Here is a 13,061-nt window from a genome sequence, read left to right as displayed (position 1 = left end):
AACTCCTACTCTTGACTCCCCCAACAAAGATCATTTCACTGTATTCCTAGAAGAGACAGCAACAAATAGCATTATTATTTTTTTTCTTCTTTTTTCTCTACTTCTGATTATCTGGATTTCTACCACCCGGAAAAATGGGAGCAAATGCTCATCTTAATTTCCCCTTTTGGAGGAGGGGAGAGAAATATACATCTATAAATCTGTAGCCCATTTGGGACTTCAAATGCTTCACTTATCTGGTATTGTAAACTTGGAGCTGTAGACTAATACTCACCAGACAAGTCATAAATCATGACTAAAGACAGGTGCAATAAATACCAGTGTCAAAAAGTTACAAAGTAAAATTATATTGTTTTGACAAGACGTCCAGATGCGTTGACAACAGAGCAAGTAAATGGTCTTTCTCTGAGAGTCTGTATTAGTGCAGCAGAGGCTGAGGAAGAAAAAAGAACCTAAAAGACCCAAGAAAAATAACCCAAAAGCTTAAAGGCTTATCAAGAAAACTATGTAACTACTGCAAAACACCTAGGAAGACATTCATTTTCAGCACAACTCTTCCTCCTCTTTCTCTAGCAATCTGTCTCAATAGATTCCATCTCCTCCTCTATGCTTTTTCTGGTTGCTTTGCTATTTTGGGATACATAGGGATTGACACTTTTTTTTTTTTTTTTTTTTCACAGCACAGTATCCTCCTACATTCTATTTAACCAGGTATTCCCACCATTGAAATAACACTTTGGTAGCTTTGGCATACTTAACGTCATTGTTCCTCATCACAGAAGTTTTTAGATGTAAAAATCTGGGACAGAAAAACCATTTCAACTCACCCTCCCTCTTCAAGAGTTCAGCCATGTGCTTGCACCATCTTCCTGGAGTGGGGATTTCTTTACAATTTTTTATTATTATGGCATTGCCATGATTTTCTCAACTTATGTCAGCAACTTCCAGTTTCAACTTTTAATCAATTTGGCAAAGATGAAGAAGAGGTTAATTTGGAAGGCCTATCTTTTAAAACCTGACCAACTGCCCCAACCATCAGACCACCCCTAATTCCTTGCCTGCATGTGGTGCTGATGGTGGTGGCAGATATGCCAGGATCTTGGATCTTTTCTGTTACTTCCACATCTTTTGTAGAACTCTTTTGTGATGTTTTTGATGGGGTCTTCCAAACATATATTGAGCTACGTGCCTCTGAGATAAACTGCAGTGGCAGCATCTTAATATCAAAAGCAAACCTTGCTATTTCTACTCAGAAATTTCAGAGTTTAGGAGAAACCTGGCCTAGGAGAGGATGCTGCTTTTGAGTCCCAGGAGCAGGCTGCAGTGTAAATGGTGGAAGGACTGGTGAGGTTTGGGCTGCAAGGCCAGACATCAGCACCCTGTAAAACCAAGCCAACATGCTTCTGTTGAAAGGAATGTGCTACCATAAATGAAGGCACTTGAGGGTCAAAGGTCACTGGGAGTAATTAGCCCAGGCCATTAAAGGAAGAATAAAAATCATGTTTTACAAGCTGATAGAAAAGAAAGCTAAAAATATGCCTTGGAGAAAAAAAAAAATTATCCAGCACCACATGGCTGGCTGTGTGCATGCACGTGCACGTGAGGAAGGACATGCAGACATATATTTTCTTTAGGAAAGCCTCCTTCTGGCCCTCTCTATGTATACATGTTCCATTACCACTCAGCAGAAATTTTTGGCAAAAAGTAAATTGTCCTGTGCTGTATATAATATTTTAAAAGCTACCTTTAAATTGGTCAAGTCTTTTTATCATCACATTATCTCCTTCCTCCATCTTAAAATCTGTTTGACATTGGAAAAATACACAAAGTTTGACAGCCAGGATAAAGTGAAATCTGAATATATCCTTGGTAAATGTTGGCCATTTCAGAGCAGCTCTGGGGAGATCTGGAGAGATGCTGTGCTCTAAGAGCAAACAATTCACAAAGGACAAGCAGCCCATTGCCCACTGCCCTGATGGATGAGTGACCCATTAAAGAGACTCTTGGGGCTATACAGTTGCCCATTTTACTTAAATGAAATCAAATATGTTTAAGGCTGTGTAGGCTCTGCTACGGTAGCTAAATTGTATAAAATGGGAAGAGACTTTTAGCCCAACTTACAGGAAAATCCAGATCATCTGCTGCAAGATGGCACTTTGCTTCCACACCAGTTAATAGTCCCTACAGATTGTGCAGAAGAATGTAGAGACGTAGTGAAACATTTTTATTTTTTTAAATAATTATTAATTAGGGCAATTCAGGGATTCTTTAGAAGGTTCAGGCTCACACATGCTGTGTTCAGGGGAGGCAGGGCTAACCAGAGCAGTCCTGTTCCAGAGGATTTCATGCAGTGTATATTCCCCCCTTCACCACTGACTTCTCCCACTAGCCACAGTGCAAGTTTTTTAAAAGTTTTGATTCTCTGAACCCTGTCATGAAAGAAATGTCTGAACAGTTGCACTGACAGCCTCAAAATAGTCGTAACAAAAAAAGCAAACAGGTTTATCTAGAGGCATTTCAGGAACTAACTTAAAACCATTTACTTTTCATCCACTTCCTCCCAGTCCTATCCCAAATCAACTAAAATCCACTGCTTCCCTGTCACTGATGCTGGATGTAGAGAGGCTCTCCCTGTGACAGGGGTCAGGGATAACACCTCCTGTTAATCAGCTCCAAGATGGTTTCCAGTTCTTCCTGAGACCTCACTCCTAGAGAGGAGCCCTGTCAGCAGCAATTACCATGCAACTTTGGGTAGAAAAAGGACCTATTTAGCCCATTTGCCTCTCTGCTGTTCCCAGATCCTTCTTCAAAATGAAAAATGCCATTTGATAATCTAAAAGGACAGATCACTGTTAGGGCCTTGATTTCAGCTCCATGTTTGGGGTGTGTGGATGCAGTGAGAACACGAGATGGGATGCACACCCCCATCTGCTTTTGGGGATGGAGCAGTGTGTGCCCCACACAGCTCTGCAGCTCAGGCAGGGAACGCAGCTCATGGGCAGAGGGAGCCCAGCAGCCCGAGGCTTGATAGTGGTGCTTGGGCTGGTAACCTCCCTCTGGCTTGGACCATTTCAATTTTATGTCTTTGTTTTCTCTTTAGGTTTTGGTTTTTGTTTTCTTTCTTCATTTATTTTTTCCATTTTCTCAGGGTTTTTTCATGTTTTGGTTTTTTTCCTCTTTTTTTTTTTTTTTTCCTTTTTTTTTTTTCCTCTTTTTTTTCCTCTTTTTTTTCCTCTTTTTTTTTTCCTTTTTTTTCCTTTTTTTTTCCTTTTTTTTTCCCTTTTTTTTTTCTTTTTCTTTTTTTTCATTGTTTTTCTTTTCATTTTTTTCCTTTTTTCTTTCCCCACCTCCCTCCCTTGCTTCCCTCCCTTGCTTCCCTCCCTTGCTTCCCTCCCTTGCTTCCCTCCCTTGCTTCCCTCCCTTGCTTCCCTCCCTTGCTTCCCTCCCTTGCTTCCCTCCCTTGCTTCCCTCCCTTGCTTCCCTCCCTTGCTTCCCTCCCTTGCTTCCCTCCCTTGCTTCCCTCCCTTGCTTCCCTCCCTTGCTTCCCTCCCTTGCCCTTTTTTTTCTTTTTCTTTTCTTTTTTTTTTTTTTGTTTGGTTTGGGGTTTTTTTTTCTGTTTTTTTTTGTTTTTTTCTTCTTTTTTCATTATTTTTTTGTTTGGGTTTTTTTTCCTTTGGTATTTTGGTTTTTTATTTTGTCTTTTTTTTTTAACCAAGGACCCAGCTATTACTTTTAGTGTGCATCCACTCTGTTTTGTCTTGGTGCTGATGTGAAGTACATGGTCTTTTTTTTTTTTTTTTTTTTTTGTTGTGTTTCTTCCCCACCTTCATCTCCAGCCCTCTTGGTGACTCCCACATCCCAACCCACCCTTAACACAACTGCTCCTTTCCCTCTTGTTGATCTCCTGCACCTCTCACAAGCTGCATCCTCAGCCCCACAGCTCCCCACAGGACACTCAGCCATTTGCTTTTAATCTGGGTCCTGAGTTTGTAATGAATTCTGTAAGTAAACACAATCACAAGGACTTTCCTAAAGGAAAGCACATGCATATCACAGCCATTCCTGCTGACACTTCTGACTCTGGGCTTGATCTTTGCCCAAGTTGCAAAATAAAAAGGGCAGAGGGCAGAGTTCAGGAGCGGCCATTTGCCTCTTGGATTATTGGAAATAAAAAGCCAGCGGAAACCCTCCTGAGTAATTTGAGGAAACTTCTCTCCCCCTCCTCCCCCAGGAAGGATGTCATTATATTGTTTTCTAAGGTTAGGTTTGTTTATAGAAGTAAACACTTGAGTGAAAACAGGCATGAAATGCTAGAAAGCAAGCAAAGAAATCAAGATAGCATGTGATCTGAGCCAGCACCAGATACCAGCAAGAAATGCCAAGCAACTGCCTCAAGTTCAAGCACCTCCTCTCCTGGATGTTGTCCTGTAAAGTCCTTTTGTACATATAATTTATCAGTGGTTTTGTACATGTAATTTATCAGTGTTTTTGTACATATAACTTATCAGTGATCTCCCTACACAATGACAGGGATGCTTGTGTGTGTCTTTGGGGATGCTTCGTATGAAATGGAATTTTTAAGAAAAATTCAGCAGGTTTCTATTACCACAAGGCCTTGGGTACAGCAATGCAGCAAGAAGACAAACAATTTGCACATCCTCATTTGCTGACCCAATTATTGAATGATCAAATATAAGTAATTAAGAGTTATCTCCTCCCATTTAAGGCAGAGGAAGCTGAAATTTCAAAACTGAAAGCATCCCAAGACTGCCAGTCACTCACAACAGAACAGCACATGCTGTGAAGCTCAATCTGTGCCACTGAACTACATGGCCCTGCAATCAGACTTTGCTCCAAGCTTGCCCAAATATGTGCATTTTTATAGACCTTCATCTGTCCCCTTCCTCTCTGGAAGGGAATGGCTGGGAGATCCTGGAATGCACTTCAGAGGCATTCAGTGCTCTTCAGATGGCACCTGAGCACTGAATCTATCTTCCTTTCACATCTTTTTTTTATTATTATTATTTTTTCCACTTCAGTGGTTATCACCTCATCTTCCACTTCCCCAGTTCCATTCACTTTTTGCCTCTTGACCACTCAAGTGTATACTTATTGCACTTTTTTATTGACTTTCCACTGGGAAAAGGGAGAAAATATTTCTTCATTTCTCCTCTTTCCTTCCCATATAACTTTTCCCCCCCTCCTCTTTTTCATCTGTGAGTTGCAGCCATCACTTTGGATCTCTGGCAGCTTCCACCACACCCCAGCAATGCTTTGCTGCTCTTGTGCTGGTGTTCCTAGGTCTGAGCAGTGCTCCCACCTTCCTTCCTGTCCAAATGTAGAAGTAGATATGGGCTGAATAATACTAGGTGGACAGTAACATAAAAAAGCCCCAAACCCTGGCATTATGTAGAAACTGCAGTGTCTGGGGGAGTCTGTAAATCATTCTTCCTGCCACATCTGTTTTTATTTTGAAGTTTATCAGCCTGCTTAGTCACAACAGGGATTTTTTTTGGGGGGGTAGGGGGAGGAGGGCTGGGTTGCAATATTAATCTCCCAATGTGACTTATAGAATATCAGAGAATAGAGGAAAGAAAGGCTTTTAGCTGGTTTCTGCTTTTCCTTCCTTAAGGCTGGAGATAAAGATTGGCTGCACACGGTGAGCTTGGCTGAAAAGGGCAATTCATGCATCCCTTCTTATCAGCTCTCAGAAGGGAGAGCTGGAGCTCACCCTGCACACTGTGCAGAGATAGCCCTGCTCCCACGTGGGGAGCTTGGTGGGTGTGTGAAGATAAGACAAGCCTAAAACTGATACCTGTCCAGACAAAATCGACTTTTTTTTTCTTTTTCTTTTTTTTTTCCCCCTCTCTCTGGTCTGCAGGGAACATGTGTGGGCATCTTTAAAGACACTGGCAGTGATAAGGGTTTGTCTGTTCCTCACGTCCAGAAGTGGCAGTCAGGGGGAGAGGGAAGGCAGCAGAGATAGGGGCTCTGAGGAGCCTTCCCCCTCCCCAGAACTCTGAGCAAGCAGAAACCTCACAGCTCCGCTCCCTCCTGATAAAGATGTTTGCTTGACATCTCTTTCCACCCCATTCTGCCACAGCAGAGGCTGATACACTTGCACTGCTTTTGCATTTTCAAGATGATCTTTAGGTAAGATTTCTGCTAGTGTGGCTGATGCAAAGCACACAGATTGACTTTTTTTTTTTTCATATTTTACAGTTGAAGTGAGTGCAAGCATACCTCTTAGGAAATATTAGCAGAATGTGCTCTTCCACATGAAATCCTTGCTTTTGGAAGGGGAATTCAGGCATTTCAGATACACATTCTGGGAAATCTGAGTTTCCCTGCAAAGGCCAGAGAAGTGAAATGAGAGAAATTTAGAGGTGAACTCAATTTTCTTTTTTATACCATTGAAAAGCATAACCTTTCTTCATGAATATACATATTTGAAACTTTTTTTTTATCCAGCTCTACACACCCCAACAATAGTATGCCAGGTATGACATTTTTTGCTTTTTTCTTTTACTTTTTTTTTTTTTTTTTTTTTTTTTTTTTAATTTCAATCTTTTTTTTTCTCCAACTCTGTTCAGAGCTGGAATTTTATTCAGCCATGCCTGCCTATGATCCACTGAACCTGTTGGGGATTTTCCTCTTCTGCCTTTGTAAAAAACAAGTCATGTAGTCATTACTCTGCTCTAAGTTAATTCCCAGGATTTATGTGGCAACTTTCTTCTGGTTTGGATTCATGTTTTCAAGAGGAATTTGGGATGAAGGGATAATTTCAGGCAAAATTGCTGAGTTTGATCTGTCAATGTATTGTCATAAGGATTTGCCTATTTGGAAAGCTCTTCTTTGCAAAGCTGATTCCAGTTTCTTTACTCTGCAAACCACCCGTGCCCAAGGACACCCAATGTGTCCTTTAGGATGAAGGAGAGAAGATTTCAAGTGACTTTCAGTGTTCCTGTAATTCTGCTTCAGGTCCACAATTAAATGAACAAGAATGAAGTATGAAATTTTCTTAAAAGCATTTGTTAACAGTTCTGGTTAAAACAGATCAGATACTGAGCTGGATTTTCTGTGAGGATGTCAGAATTGTGGATATTTTATCCCAATCAGTTTGTCCAACCCAAGCACTTATTTTTATTTTTTTTTAATCTGCCTTATTTTTAAAAGGTGAAGCAAATCACTGAAAGTTTTCAAACTCCTGTTTATACAGACCATGTTGACTTAGCACTTGAATTGCTTGTCTCATTTAACTGATTCATGGTGCAAGAGGATGCTGCACTCTTGATTTGTAGCCCAATTGATATTTTGCTTGCCCTCGGGCTACCACAAATGCTGGGGCCTGGTTTTCATTGAGTGATTAGTCCTGACAGCTGCAGGAGACAATTACCTTGCCAGGCTCACATGAAATGCTTGTGTTGGACTGTTCTTTCCCCAAGGACTGAGCCCTACCAAACCCTGTATGTGGGACTGGAAAGTTGACTCCCAGAAGATGGACTGTGTGTAACAACCAGAAAGTTAAAGCTGAAACAGTGGTGAGCATGGAACGATTTGCTGCTGTAAGGGAAGCCTCATGCAGGAGGTTTTTTAGTAGTCAGCTTTGGGTTTTTCTGAATTTCATGTAATAATTCTATTCACTTCAGCTTCCTCAGCACTATATTCCTGCATTAATATGTGTAGGAGCAGCAACCATCTTTTCTTCCCACTAGTCCTGCAGGGATGCCTGGTTCTACTTGTCAGGGAATGACAGGATGAGAGAGGCTCAGGATTCCTAAGCCTGGAACAGCCTTCAGGTCCCTAAAAGTGTCAGAGAAACATCCAGATCCTCACAAATCCCCCTCTTCAATGTGCCCCACTAAAGCTTGTCTTAGGCAAAATACTTGGATAAAATGCAAGTATTTATCTCCATGGCCCACTGAAGCTTTAGGAGAATAGAAGTGACCATGTAAAAGACCAGAATTCTTTTTTTTTTTTTAAAATGTAGCTGTATCCTTAAAGAACTATCCCCCAGTAGCCACCTTTTCAGCATAAGGCTGGCTAAAGCTTTTGGAGCAGTAGGAGCAGTAGGTTTATGGGGGGGGCCTACAGGCAAATATCTTAATTAGCTGTTACCAAAACCTCTGAGCCATATGGCCACCATAAAAAGGGGACTTTAATACACTGTTCCATTTTATGTCATCAGTTGCAAGTTATGGATTCACTCTCACCCCCAGTAACTCATGATTGTGCAGAAGAAAACCTCTGAAGTGAAAACATAGACCATCTGTTAGTGATATGGGTAAGCCATGTATTCTCTACATACATATATACATTTCCTGCATTGCATATGATTTCAAATATTTGCTCTTGGAACTGCAAGGTGTCCTACTGTCATAACAGTCAAGTTATTCATTAAGCTGTCAGCACCTTAGCGTATTGCTCCCTCACAGGGTCCATTTCTGATTTTTCCATTCCCCCTTGGAGAACCCACTCACTCATCACCAAGTGCAGTTACTCTCCTAACGGGTGCAACTGAGATCCTGGTGTCAACATATGTAAACCAATTCTGTACCTTTCTATTGCCATGCTTCCAACTCCCGAATTTCCTAGGGCACTAATGGATTTTGAGGGCCAGCTTGAATTTGCAAGGGTTTTGTTCCTATCAATGTGATGCAGTTCTTGGCACAGACTTCTGAGGCAGTATTAAAAGCTGAGAAGTAGAGCAAACAAGTATCAACCAACAGAAAACTATGATTGATTTGAAACCCCGGTGTTTTGAAATGAAGCAAAGCAGACAGTTTGCAACAGCAGAGCCAAGGCACCAAAACTCTACAGATCTTTGCCTAATACCCAGCTATTGTGCTAAACCTGATCCACAGGCTGCCCACCTTCAGAAAAAAGGTAATTTTTTACCTTCCAGTGTAATTATTACACAATGGTAATTATTACCATTCCAGTGGAATGAAAAAAAATATCGGCTCCCATCAATAACGATTTCCGAGGAATACTTTGGGCTTATTTCAGACATACGTTTCTCAAAACTCATCATGAGTGGAACTAACCACAAGATAGGATAAACCCAAACATGACAAAAGTGAAAAGGCTTGGCTGTTGACCCTGGATGATGGGCACTAGTGCGTTCCTGATCGAAGTTTTCCCATCTAGTCAGAATCTCCCATAATTCAGGTCTTTTGAACAACTTTCATAGCATCACAGAATGTCAGGCTGGAAGGGAACTCAAGAATCATCTGGTACAACCCTTCTAATGCTACAGCTTGTGATGTCTCAGCACTCTGTTGAGCTGAGCCTTAAAACTTTTTCAAGTGAGGGAATGTACCATTTCCCCTGGGAGACCGTTCCAGTATTTCACTGTCCTCAAGGTAAAAAATTCACCTTGTCCTGTCTTTCAGTCCACTTTGTGCCCGAGTTTTAAACTGGTAAGTTCAGGACAACGTTGTTTAGGTCACAGATACCAAAATAACATCTTCCCAAGATCCCATGACTGCACACAGGATTACCCTGGATGGTTTCGGTACCTTTCAACTGAACTGCTTTGTTCTAAATCTATCAAAGAGTCTCTATATTCAAATCGGATTGGGCACGGGGCAATCCATCAGGGCCTGCAGCCTCGGGTTGTTCCCTCAGGGCCCCGAGGTTGTTCCCTCAGGTCCCCAGGGGCTGCTCCCTCAGGGCTCCGGGTTGTTCCCTCAGGGCCCCGGGGCTGCTCTGATCGGCACCAAGTTCTGCCCTTTCCGCCAGCCCACTCGGGCCCTGTCCGCCCCGGCCTGTCGTTCCCAGCCCTGCCCGGGCTGTCTCCCCGTTCCCCGGGGCGGCGGTTCCCGCTGAGGGCTGCAGATGGCAGCGCAGGGCCGCTGCTGCCAGGGCCGTGGGCTCGTTCGCCTTTCGCCGCCTCAGAGGCAGAGCCAGGTTCTACCTGGCGCTTACGTTTCTATAAATAAAGTTTTTTTCTGCCTCATTTCGAACGATTTTCATCGATTTCAGAAAGAGAGAAAGGGACAGAGGGACAGAAAGAGAGAAACGACCGCTCGGGTCGGGGGCAGCGCGGGCTCTGAGGCGCTGAGGGGAAAATGGGGGCGGAGCTCTGGGTGGGGCTGGGCGGGGCCCTCAGAGGCGGCGCCGCGGTGTGAGGAGAGAGGCCCAGGGGTCAGCGGCCTCCCCGCTGCAGCGCCATACATCGGCTCTTTACTGTCACTCCCTCGGGCTTTGCGCTTAATAAATATATATATAAGTATATATATAATAATCTGCGCCTATATTGTACCGTCTGGCAGCCATGGTGTGAGCGTGTGGTCTCTGTGACCATCACAGCTCCTGTGGCTGCAGCTGCATCATCCAACATCGCGCTGGCTCTGAAATATTTCTCCGTTAAATATTTCTCTGCTAGACAAGACAACTCTCTCTGACACTGTGTGCAGGTTATTTCCTGAATTCGGGCTCCTTTCCCCGGGATACACAGCCGAACGATGGATCCGTATGGATGCGGTGTCCGCACCCTGCTCTGTGGAAGGGTTTCCGGGGCCTGCCTGCGCCTGAGCCTCTTTCCCCCACTATTACCGAATTGTTGTAGACACAAACCGTCTCACTCACTCGCAATCTGGTTTAAAAGAGACATAAATAAGATCCGTGCCTCGAGTTCAGTGTGAAACGCATTACATCTTTCACCAGAGAACAGGCAAACTGGGTTTTTTATTTTTTTTTCCCTCTTCAGCGGTGTTTCAGTGTTCTCCCTGAGCCTGTTTTTATTTCTTTCATCGCCATCAAATGTCTACTCCTAAAACTCTACGTGCTCAGATGTTTTCAGGCAGCTCCAGAGGTTATAATGGAGAAGGGGTATGTTTGCTATGACAGGAACTCTCAGCTGGCTCATTAGAGCCTTCGGCAGGTGGGGGAGCCCGGAGCAGTTCATCCATCTCCAGACAGACATTCTTATGGCTGACCTTGGTTTGCAGCCTGAGTGACCTTCTGGAGGCTTTTAATAAATATATCAGATGGTTCCAACCAAGCGGCCTCACGCCGGGCTGCTAGATAAGAGCGATGCCGTGTTAAACATTCCATAGGAGTTTGTCAAATTGCGTTGGATGAAATGAAAGCTCAGGAAAAGAGCCGATTTATTAATCCTGGCCCAGCGTTCAGGACGGCGCAGTTCCGAGTAGAATCGGCTTTAGGAACTGGAACTAGCACAAGTTTTGAATAATCATTTTCTAATTTTAGCTTCACCAGAGTGTTCTGCTTCAAATTGCTGCTCGGTTTTATGGCACTGTTTGTGTGTGGCTTGTACTTGCAGCGTGCATGGCCATGTCTGGTTGTCTTCACACTGGTATTGACACACACACACACACAAAAGATAAAGTAAGAAAAGTTCATACCCAGTGAGGCTGGCTTTGTTTTCTCTGGACAAAATCATTCACCAGTACAGCAAAAAGTTAGCAACTTTCCAGAACTAAAAATAATATTTTTTCATAATTTCCATCTACTTTTTGTTTGCAGGTAGCTAGAAGCTTATCTGAAGTTTTGAAATGTTGACATGGATGTTAAATGAGGACAGTTTTCACAGCTTGTATCTGGGTTGCTTTTCCAGCCCAGTCCGCCTATGAGCACCAAAGCAATAAATAATCCAGCAAACTGAAGTAGGAGTTGTTCCAATGTCCACAACAGGGAAAAATATTTTCTGGCTTTAATATAATTTTAAAACTCGTATCGTTTGCGTCCCTTCAGTCACTTCATTTGTAAGCATTAAGATAAAAATTGTAGGGTTTTAACATTTGTCTAATCTTTCTGATTGACTCAAATTTGTAAATGGTTTTGACTAACCAAAAGTGACATTTTATGGGTAAGAATTCTAAGTAATAGTGTTGGTTAGGCATTCCTACATCTTTAGGACTAAAGGTGGTAAGAGCAAAGATTTTGTTTGCTTCTGTATCACTGGAATCAGCAGCAAAATCTTCTTTCAATAAAGAAGTCTCCTCAGGTTAAAATTTTGGCTCCTTGAGATCAGTTACAGTCTCATTGTTCTTATGACTGTTATGAGGTGACTCAGCAACAACTGCAAGTCCCCAAGAATGATATTCCAGCCAGAGTGTATTTGGAAAAATCTCATTTAACATGTGAGTGATAACTTCAGGAAACAGTCCTGTTTCTTGGAAGTATCTGATTGTGCAAATCTTTTGGGGGATTAGTAATAGGTCTGTCTTGCTGCTTTTGCATGCATTTGTTTTGTCTGAAGCCAGGATGATGTTATGACCCAGTTATTAGGTGTGAGTCTGGGACCTGAATACGTGTGTGGCTTTAAAATTGCCCATCCCAGACACAAAATAAGGCAGTGAGACAAACTCTGTTCTCATGGAGCTCAGCTGCTGGAAACCTGCTGTTGTGTCACTGCAGCAAGGAACAGCAGTCAGTGGATCTTGGTCACATTAAAGATGAGAAGGTTTTCTCCTTGGCTTTTGCCCATTTTTGATGAAGCTGCTCTCTCCAGCAGTCTCTGTATGGTCAGCACACATCTCACCCCTAAAGCAGGCACAGAGTTTTCACCTTGTGTCCTGTCACAGGGAGGGAAAAGCCAAATACTTTCTAGCCTGGAGGAGATTTCTCCTGCAGTCTGAGCAGAACAAGAAATATTAAACAGAAGTGGCCACCAAGTAGATTTCTTATCACTTTTCTATCACTTATCACTTCTCTATGCTTTCTTTTCCATTTCTTGTGCCTTCTCAACCTCACATGTGGTAAAAATGAAGCAGCAACCATCAGTGCATAAAATACAGGAACAGAAACAGGGCTGAGCCAAGAGCTCTCAGCTTTGTTCCTCTTCTTCCTTTCAAGGGCTCCATCAGTCCTACATGCTGCAGTCACCTGGCCTACAGGAGGTTTAGATTTAGGAAAGCAGAATAAAAGGTGAACTGGTATCAAACCCTAGGGGCTCAGGCAGTGTCATGGTTGTCTGCAAACCAGAGAGATTTGGACAACTTAGTTTTTATATTTGATAGTTAAATGTTTTTACTGCTTGATGTGATCTGTGTTTTTCAAAGCTGCCTGTAATTCTATTTAAAATATATATC

The sequence above is a fragment of the Heliangelus exortis genome, chromosome 20, assembly GCF_036169615.1.
Source record: "Heliangelus exortis chromosome 20, bHelExo1.hap1, whole genome shotgun sequence".
NCBI lineage: Eukaryota > Metazoa > Chordata > Aves > Apodiformes > Trochilidae > Heliangelus > Heliangelus exortis.
Note: the sequence above shows the minus strand (reverse complement) of the source record.